Source organism: Nannospalax galili, unplaced genomic scaffold (assembly GCF_000622305.1).
Source record: "Nannospalax galili isolate Female #2095 unplaced genomic scaffold, S.galili_v1.0 scaffold1433, whole genome shotgun sequence".
NCBI classification, from domain to species: domain Eukaryota; kingdom Metazoa; phylum Chordata; class Mammalia; order Rodentia; family Spalacidae; genus Nannospalax; species Nannospalax galili.
The window spans coordinates 193677-203852 of NW_008331895.1; the positions used below are offsets into that span (position 1 = coordinate 193677).

Consider the following 10176-nt stretch of genomic DNA (forward strand, 5'->3'; position numbering starts at 1 on the left):
CTTTCTTTCTTTCTTTCTTTCTTTCTTTCTTTCTTTCTCTCTCTCTCTCTCTTTCTTTCTGTTTCTTTCCTTTTTCCTTTTGAGACAGGGTCTCCTTGTAGCCCCAGTTGACCCAGAACTTACTATATAGACCAGACTGGCCTCAGTCTCATAGAGATCTTTTTATTTCTCCATCCTGAGTTCTGTGACTGAAGGCATACACAACCATGCTTGGCACCAACCTTCTCATTTCTTGTCCCTTGTCTCCCATCATTCCCATTTTTCTATTAGAACTTTTATTATATTTTTGTAATCAGTATTCATGCAGAATATGTACTTCTTAAAGAAAAATTAATTGATTTAACCTTTAAAAACAAGATTTATTTATTTTTATTTATTTATTATGTATGCTTATATATATGTGTATATACCAGTTGCTTGCCTGGCACCTGAAAAGGCCAGAAGAGGGCATCAAATCTCTTGAAACTAGAGTGACAGGCAGGTATGAACAGTCAATTGGGTGCTGAGAACCAAACTTGGGTCCTCACCAGGAACAGCAAATACTCTTAACTGCTGAGCTATCTCTCCAGCCTAAAATTCATTGTTTTAAAAAATAAATGATAAAAAGAAATCTCCATTTATCACTTTCTTCATGTTCTTTTCCCCCAGCTGTAATTTATATTTAAAACAAAAAATTAATTTTATTTATTTATTCAAACAAATCCACAGGATATTTACTGTTCTTGGTGTTCCATATTCTTCTCATATAATCTGGAGGTTCTCTGATTTTCACATTTATTTTTCCAATACTTGAACTCACAGTGTTGGCCTTTATATACCTTCTTTTGGTCAGAACAAAATTCTTTCAATTATTCTTTATGGATGCAGAATTTCCAAGTCTCTACTAGTCTCTCCATTTTCATTTCAGTGTTGTACCAGCTACAGGCATTGTAGACAGAATGAATTCTTCTCCAAATACTAAAACTTTTAGGTTTTTAAAAAGAACAGACAGCTGAAGTTAGAAGGTTGTTGGTTAATAAACTAGATGTGAAGTATTGTTATTAACTAGTGAAGTCAAAGGCCATCTCAGGTTATAGGTCAAAACAATTGTTGGTTTTGAGCATACTGAATATTTGTCTGATAAGGAAATTTTTAGGCCAGATGCATCTAAAAATTTTATGGCACTATTCATTATCTGTTAACAAAAACACACTGCCCTGCATATTTTAGTATCATTTAAAATTGTTTCCAACTGTTCAGGCTCACCCTGTGATCTCACCTTCTTCCTGAGCTATGCTCCCTGCAATGTGATCTGCTCCAGCATTTTCCAGAATTGCTTTGTTTACAGCTATCATATTTTTCTTATCTTGATGAGAAAAATGAATGAGAACACCAAGATTCTGAGCTCTGCCTGGATACAGGTGAATCCACGATCTTTTCTTCCTAATAACACAATATGCACTTTCTCAGAAGCTCACATTCTATATATATTTAATGAGAGGTTACTGGGCACCACAGTCCTGACTAGATTATGAAGTCTTCCAAAACCATTTGGAAGAGAGGTCTACTCTCTTTTTTATACAAAAAAAGAAGGGGAAATACCAAGTTGGCTCAAGCCTGTTAGCCTCCAATCCATTGTTTTCCCCATTAACTTCCGTTGACTTCCATAGAGATGCTTGCATAATGTAATTTATTCACTTCTAGATGGATGGCCAGTCTCTTGTAGGACATTATTCTATTATCCACAAGTTCTTGTCTTGTCAACACTTAAGCATGTCTTCATTTTTACTTCACAGAAATATCTTTGCTTAGAAAGAAAACTTTCTTGGGTGGGTAAAGTTCAATATAAGAATCCTGTTCAAGGATCAGCATTCAGAAGAATCTTGTCCTCTACGATTTGTGTATGTCTGAGGACACTGACTTGACACAGTGGGCCATAAAAGGGATGTCAGAGTATATGGGCTCCAGCAGGAGGCCTATAGGAGTGTGCCAGTGCATACAGGGATATAAAGATGATTTAGATTGTTTGAGATGTTCTGTATGATATACAAGAAACTTCAATAAAAAAAAATTAGAAACAAAGAAAGAAAACATTCTCCTAAAGGATGGAGAATATTTGGGACAATGAAAGCTGCAGGGAATCACTGAGTAGTTTCAGGTGTTTGATGCTCAATTTTGGTGGACAAGTTAGCAGGGCAGAAATGACAAGAAGAATGGTTTACAGTGTGTGCACCATAACAATCATTTCCTGTGTTGATTTGGCATCTCCTACAGTGTCTCAATAGTGAACTGTGTCATCATGGAGAAGTTATTACTGGCTGAGATGTGCAGTTGGTTTCAAGGCATCTTTGGGTCCTTCCATTTTCAAATTTTCATTTGAGATCAGAAACTGATGGATAGGAATAAAAATCTTCAGCTTACCAAGCTATCTTAAGCCTGCTCTTGTATAAGAAATGTGAATGACAGTATTTACATCACATGATATTTCAAACTTGTTGGGAAGAATTAATACAAACAATTAATGAATTGACATAAATATGCATCATACTCTAAAAATCATGTATGAGTTTGGAAAATGAGTATCGTCTTTTTTTTAGAGGGACTCTGAGCAGGAAATTCTCCCTCAAATCACTCAACGAGCATAAAAAATTACTACACATGCAAAAGAAAATACCTCCTCCTCCTTCATATCTGAAGTTATAAATCCAGTGCAGGTTTGTTGTGTGGTATACATGGATTTCTTCATTTAATAAATTCATTACCCATTTAATAAATTCTTGGTTTTTTTGCTTGTAGGTCTGCAATAATTTTCCTGTTATACTTGATTATTGTCCAGGACCTCATAACACAGTGTTTAAAAATGTTGATTATGTTAAATGTTATGTTTTAGAGAAAATAAAAGAACACCAAGAATCATTGGATGCTGCAAATCTTTGGGACTTTATTGATTATTACTTAATAAAAGGAAGGCACATAAAGTGTCAGTATAAACTCATGTATTTTGTTGTACAATCATTTCATTTAGAACATAATAGAGGATTATGTATAAATATGCAATATTAATGTTTTTGTTTACTTATACTTTTACTTAATAAAGATTTTCAGTTTTTAATGAGGCATTGATTTATTATCCAGTAACCTTAACCACAGAATCCCTCTAACATTTCTTTTATGGCATATCTATTCAGGGAGAACTTCCCTTTGCCTCAATCTTAAAATGTGTTAATTACTCCTATTGGATATGAGGATAGTGTGTACAGAAACAGAATTCTTCATTGATATAGTTCCTGCCAAGACAAGGGAATTTCCTCTACTAATTTTAATTTCATTTATCTCAGCATTTTATTTTATTTTTATAGAATTATATGATTTTCATGCAATATAGTTTGATGGCATTTAGATCAACTACCCCCTCAACACCTTCTCCCAAGTGTCCCCACTACAATTTAATGCACTGTCATATGTTTATAACATGGCCTATAGGGTCTTATGTGTGCCCCAAAATGTCCTTCAGTACAGGTATATCCACTGGGCCCACCAACAGATCCATCCTTGTGAGACACTGTCTTTCCCACTAGCAGACATTAGTTACAAAATTTTCTTAGGCTGGGTTGGGATTTCTAGATTAATTTCATAAAGGCTTGTAACAGATACAAATATAATTATTGCTTTATGAGTGTACAGCTTTAGAGTAATTTTAGATAATTAAAGAAATAAAAAATGTAACTCAAGCTTAGAAAACTACATAAAGTTGATATTACAAAGGCAAATAAATGTCTGTCTCTCAGGTACTAATATTGAGGTTAGTCATTTTAATAGTGTTGATTAAACAATAGTAGACACACTAGACATCACCTAGAGACATAATAAATATACTCTATAATATACATAACGTAGCCAATAGACATAACATGGCCAGTTGTGAGTTTCTTTGTTTATCACCACCTGTTACATAATGAAACTTCTGGTGACAGTTGAGAGATGCATTAATCTATGGGTATAATATAAAAAAATTATTAAGAGTAAATTTAATATGATAACTATTTGGTAGAAAACTAGCATTAGGTTCTCCCCTTTGTCCTATGACCTGTTAATCCTCAGGTTCCTAAGTCTGTTATCAATGTCAGATATAGGCTCTTTTTAAATCCAATTAAAGAGTGGTAGGTTACTCAAAATATTTGTACCACTATTTCACCAGTGGTCAAATCTTGCCAAACTAATTGTTATTGTAGCTCACAGGGTTCATAGTTGGGTAAGGATGATGATTATTTTTTTTCAAAATCTTGCACACCAATATTGAAAACACTGGCCAGGGGAGATGAGGTTCTGAAGTAGGCACCAGCTTGATTTCTCATGTATAGCTCATGTATGTAGCATTGTCAGCAATAGATCTTAACCATATAATTCTGGTGGGTATCTGTGAGCAGAGGAAGTGGCCAGTGTTGTTTGAGGGTCTATGGGACTGCTGATCAACAGCTTCTAGAAAGGGAATCCATTTTTGGCATTGGGTTTTTTTCCCTTTATCCTATGATGTCTAGAAAGAGCAATATCCACCTATTATAGGATAAATCTTAATATCTTTTTATTGTATATATATGTATACTTGAAGAAGTTTTGTAGTAATAGGTTTCCATATTTACTTCTTGAAGGGCCTTTACTCTTACTTATCCCTCCTGTACTCTGTCCTCTGCCATTTCCCACCCTATTTAACTCTTTCTTGCCTAATGTTCCCCTTTCTCCTTTCATATCACTGCATTCTACCACCCCTCCAAGGAAGACTCCATACCCACCTACCCACCCATGGTCATTTGTTAGTTTCTTGACTTCTCTAAATTTTCAAATTGAAGCATGCATACTTAATTGTTAAAAGCTAGCATCCAGCTATTAGAGGAAACATGTGACATTTGTCTTTCTGTGTCTGGGTTACCTCACTCTGGATGATTGTTTACAGTTCTGTCCACTTCCCTGAAAATTTATTAATTTCATTGTTAAGAGCTAACTAATAATACATCATTGGATATATGTATCACACCTGTGCAATTATTTTGTAATTGTGATCAAATATGTCCAGTAATTTATCAGATAATTGAATTAAATTATCTTATGAAAAATGCAATTAACAGTTGGAATTTACCCTTGAAAATTTGGCAGTAACTGTGGTTGATCTGTTTGTTGCTGTGACAGAGACAACAAGCACAACACTGAGGTACGCACTCCTGATCCTGAAGAAGTACCCACACGTACCAGGTGAAGTCATATGGTGAACTAGAGCATTTCTGTAAGATACTAGATGATATATAAAAAGTAGCTGTATGACGAATAGGGTTGATCAGGAGAAAGCAGGGTTAATTAGCAAAAGAACACATGGAACAAATTCCCTTCTGGGCAGGGAAAATGTCTTCCCTGGCTCATGAGCTGGGGTCTTTTAAGGGGGAGGCTTCTGCTTTCTGCAGAAGGTGGGAAGATGTATATATTTTTTAAGTTGGGTGGGGGGAAGTGGGAGAGTGGGACTATTAAAACCTGTGCTCTTTAGACATCAAAGGGGAAGCCTGCTGTGTTGGCCAAACAGTGGAAAAAAGGCTGCTTCTCTTGACTTCAAAGAACAAGGTTCTTATCAGCTTGGTTCCCTTTTCTCAGGAGCATGAGAAGTCCTTGAGACCCTGTTGGTGAGGGGGTGGGGCTATCTAAACCTTAAAATTCCAGCCTTTTTTGTTATAGAATAGGGGGCGCCATTGTCATCTTGCTACTTCCTGATGGACAGGGTCGACTTGCAGAGGGGCAGGATTATGGGTCAGTCAGACAGTGGGGATTCTCTCTTCATACATCTCAACAGGGTCCTCGATGATTGACAGGTGCTTGCATACATGTGGAGGGAAGGAAAGTAACAACTGATTAAAATTAGGATGAAAGTAAGAGTTAGTTTTTGGATTTTGGTCCTGAAAATATCTGAAGAGGCAAGGAGCAATGGTTAGCACCAAGGTAATAGCTCATTTTTCATTTTTTCTTCTTCTGCCAGGGCTGAACTTGAGAGTTATGGACTCAGGATTTGTTTTCAGGCATTTTGATAACTTCTGGAGTGGCTAAAATCAGTGTCAGTTACTGCTCCATGGCTTCGAGATAGGGAGACAAAACAAATTTAGCCATCGTTTAATTTTTTTAGGCTAAAACAATAGCTGGTTGCCTCTCGTAGCTGTAAGTGGGCACTACAGTATTGTAGACCAAAATTTGAAGTCTTACATCTGAGTAATGTAGTCCTATTAGGAATAAAATCATCAATGAGAGATAACTGTCTAAAGAACATAAGAACTTAGGTCTAATGTCTGGGCTGTGTAACCCCTTGAACCCTTAAAATATACTGATGACTTTAATTTTGGTTATATTTTCCTTTTGGGTGTTTGAGACCATACTGTTGGCCCAAATAATCCAATTTATTTTTACTCTTAAGGTTGTATGAGGATTTGGAACTCAGGGGTCACATGGGCTTTGGGGGAGCACCTGGCTCCTCAGGTTTTTATTTTACCAGTTCCATGTATGTGAAGGTAAGTCAAGAGGTCTTGCTTGACTAGGGCTTCACTTGGAAGCATGGAAGAAATGTTTCCTCTGTGTTGACCCTCGTCTTTGCAGACTGGACACTTGTTCAATTCCATCTTCTCAGGTCTCTATGGCCTCCCTGAACAAGGAGACAGGTGACTCACCAAAGTTACAGGGCATTTTGAGAGATGTGCCATAGCCCCTGGAACTTGTTTGACCTTGGTGGGTCAGGAACAAAAATTTTTCCCTTTACGTCCCGCTGAGCAGATTAATATAGGCCTTAGAGTCTGGCTATTAAACATCCAACAAGGTTAGTTACACCAGTCTGGTGATTTTAATTACCATGTGCTATGTAGATAGAGCTTGGGCAACATCCTTAAATAACGCTTGAGTAGACATCCTTAGGCTAGTTGACTAAGCTGTGACCTTAGAAATTTCAAAATTGTCTACACATTATCCTTGTCTCATCCTTGTTATATTGTAACAACCCTACACAGACCTTCATCACCTGCCCAGCTTTCTCATTTCTCTGTCAATTCTGGAAATGTCCAGCCATCATAATTTTCATACAAAAATCCTTTAAAAATATCTCCATTCTCATATCCTTCCAACATCCTCCAATTTTCCATTTTCTTTTTTTAATAACCATGAGACACAATACCATTAACATACAAATTTTTCATTGTTGTGAGAATTTTTTTCCTGTGGATATTAAGCAATGTTTTTCCCCTTTTTAGGTTGCAGTATCAAACCAATGTTTAATTACATTCATTTTTCTGGGGTACAAGTGAATTTACTGAGCATACTTACATAGATGACTGAGGGGTTGCTGAGGTATATGAGAAACCTGAGTGTATTTACATTGGAAAGCCTTAACCTAGCGTGGATCAATCCTTCTCTTCCTATCCTTTTCCAGATAATATATTTTAGTCTTCCCCAAGTCCAGGAGACCATGTGGTTAGGGTCAAGTTACATACAGTTGGCTGGGAAGAGCAGCTGGATACTCAGGTGAGGTTCCAGTGAACCTGTTTACCCCTCCACTTTTAATTAGATCCTGAAGTCAACAAGTCCAATTGTGATGATTTTTTTGTTAGTGGACACAGCTGAAGCAATGAAGATGGTAGTTGTTTGATTCAGAAGAAAGTAGTGTGTGGCATTATCTTATTAAGAGAACATGGAATCTAAATTATATACATAAGATAATATAATAAGTTAATATTACTGGTGTAGATATTGTGTTTTATAAGTTTCTAGGTAAATCTTTTACCTTATTTAGTTTAGAGAATGGTCTACCAAAACTTTGCTTTAGGTGGAAAAAAGCAACTGGTACATAGTTAAACATTATCAAATTGACGTTTACAACCTCCAGCATAATCAATTAAGGAAAACTGTGCTATAACCCTGTTTAGACTTTATAACTGTTGGAGTGGGAGAGATGGGAGGGGTATCCTGTCTATGAGAGGACGCAGGGGCAGGGGTATCAGAGGCAGGGTCTGGAATCAAAGTAGAAGTTAGATACAGGAGGGATAATTGGGTTATTTGAGCTAGAAGCCAGAATAGGAGAGACTAAGGAATATTTGGCAAGGATGTGTTTAAGGTTTTGGATTTCCTCAAGTCTAGGAGATTTAGTGGAAGGAGAGTGGGTGATGAACTTATAGCAGCACTGGAGAGGGGGAAGGTCATGGCATGGAGAGTGAGTTCAAATTGGAGGAAGGAGCAGAGCTGGGTTGGTCCCTGGAATGGGAGGCAGGGAGAGTACAGCAAGGGGAGAGCATGGGGAGGACTTGGCTGTGCCTCAGGCTGGGGAGCAGGAGGAGGTTGGTGATGGGTCCTAATCAGAGGCAGTTCATTTGCTATGCTAGTATCAAAAGCCGAGCTGGAGGTGTAGGGAGGAGGGGGGACAGAGGCCCCTGGTGGGTTGGGATCCCATGAAACTGTCTTAGTCAGAAGAACCTGATGGGAAGAACATGTGACCCAGAGGGAGGGATTAGCACGGAGATCAAAGGAAGCTTGGATGTATGGTAATTTGGACCATTTGCCTTTACGATGGCAGAAAATTTCTAAATCTCTCAAAACACTGAAGTTTAAGGTTCTAGTGTCTGGCCAAAAACGGTTATTATCTGACTCGTACTGAGGCCAGGCAGTGGTGCACAGGAACTTCAGGTGCTTTGGCCTGATTGTATCCCAAACTCCTAGTTGTTTTAAGGATTTAAGAAGACAAGCAAGAGGTGTGAGACCCCGAGACTTTGAGTGGGTGGTTCCCATAGTGACAAGATTAAGTATAGAGTGAAGAGGAGCTAGAGAAAGAACTGAGCAAGTGGGTAGGAGGTAGAGACAGACTGAGCAGATGGGAGACAAAAAATATCCTCTCTCCATAGGGAGTGGAGGCAGGATCATGAGTCCAGGTAGGAAAGCGCAGCAGATGAGAAAGAGAGAGAGACAGGGAGGGAGTAGGAGGAAAAGGGGTTTGGCATCGGTCACACAAAACGAGAGTGAGGAGAACCAGGCATCAAAACAAAGCATCCTTTTTTTGTTGCTCAAGTTTGAGTTATTATTTTTGAGTCATTTCCAAGTCCCAGAAGGTGGCATCCCACAATTAGATCATCTGGGAGAGGAAAGGTGAGATCCTGTCCTGGACAGGAAGTAGTGTGTGTTCTTATCTCTGGAAAGAGCATCCTATATCCAGAAAAGGAAAGGGCAGAGGCGAGAGGAGTGGAAAACCCTGCAATGAGAGCGTGGCATGACCAGCCAGTAGATGGAGACAGATTACAAGGAATGGGATGGGGGAAAAGCGGAAAAAACGCAATGAGCCAGAAGGGAGGGGAGTTTGTGGAACAAGTTGATACCGAGGTTTAGTAGAGGCTGAGGGAAGATGAGCCCTAGAAGGGCAGTGGTTTAGTAGAGGTTTAGTAGAGCCCCAGAAGGGCAGTGGTGAGAGAGAGGGAGGGAGGGAGGGAGAGAGAGAGACAGAGAGACAGAGATAGGGAGAGAGAGATAGGGAGAGAGGTACTTAAAATTAATTTACATACTTTAGTACCAGGAACCATGTTGTAGATTAGAGAGAGAATATTTTGGCTGAAAAAATATTTTGGTGTTAATTTAACATTTTTAGTTCGCATGAGATTTTAGTAAAGAATTGATGGGATACCAAGTAAATTAATTTTAATAGGCATAAATTTATGCTGACTGTGTATACATATTTAATTATATAGTCTTTGTTGAGAATGTGGTTTATCATTTTTAAACCCAAACAACTTTGAAGTAAACAAGACACTTGAAAAGCAACAACAAACGGAACCCAAACCCAGCAGACAAGGAGAAATAACAAAAATGGTATTTAACAAATGGGATTTTACCCAACCAACTTAGATGTTTTTTGTATAGGTAATTAGTGGCCTAAAGAAAGAGTTAAGTTTCCATATAGATTTAAGGTAGCATCTTTTCCTTTTTAAGAGCTAAATAACTGAAGGAAGTTAATAAAACCTTGTCAATCTAAGAACATAAGACAGAGGAGACAGGAAGGACAAAAGGAAATACTAACAGATTAGGTTAAGAATAAATAAAATGTAAATGGTACTGAAAACAGTTCCATTAGCTAGTTTTATTATAGTCAGTAATAGCCTCTGTTGAAATTAATTTACACCTTAGTGGTTCTCAACTACATAG

The 10176-nt window shown here is 37.8% G+C and overlaps 1 pseudogene; it reads left to right on the plus strand.

Annotated features, from left to right (window-relative positions):
- Positions 1-10176, plus strand: part of LOC103729082 — a 30194-nt pseudogene that overhangs the window by 9256 nt on the left and 10762 nt on the right.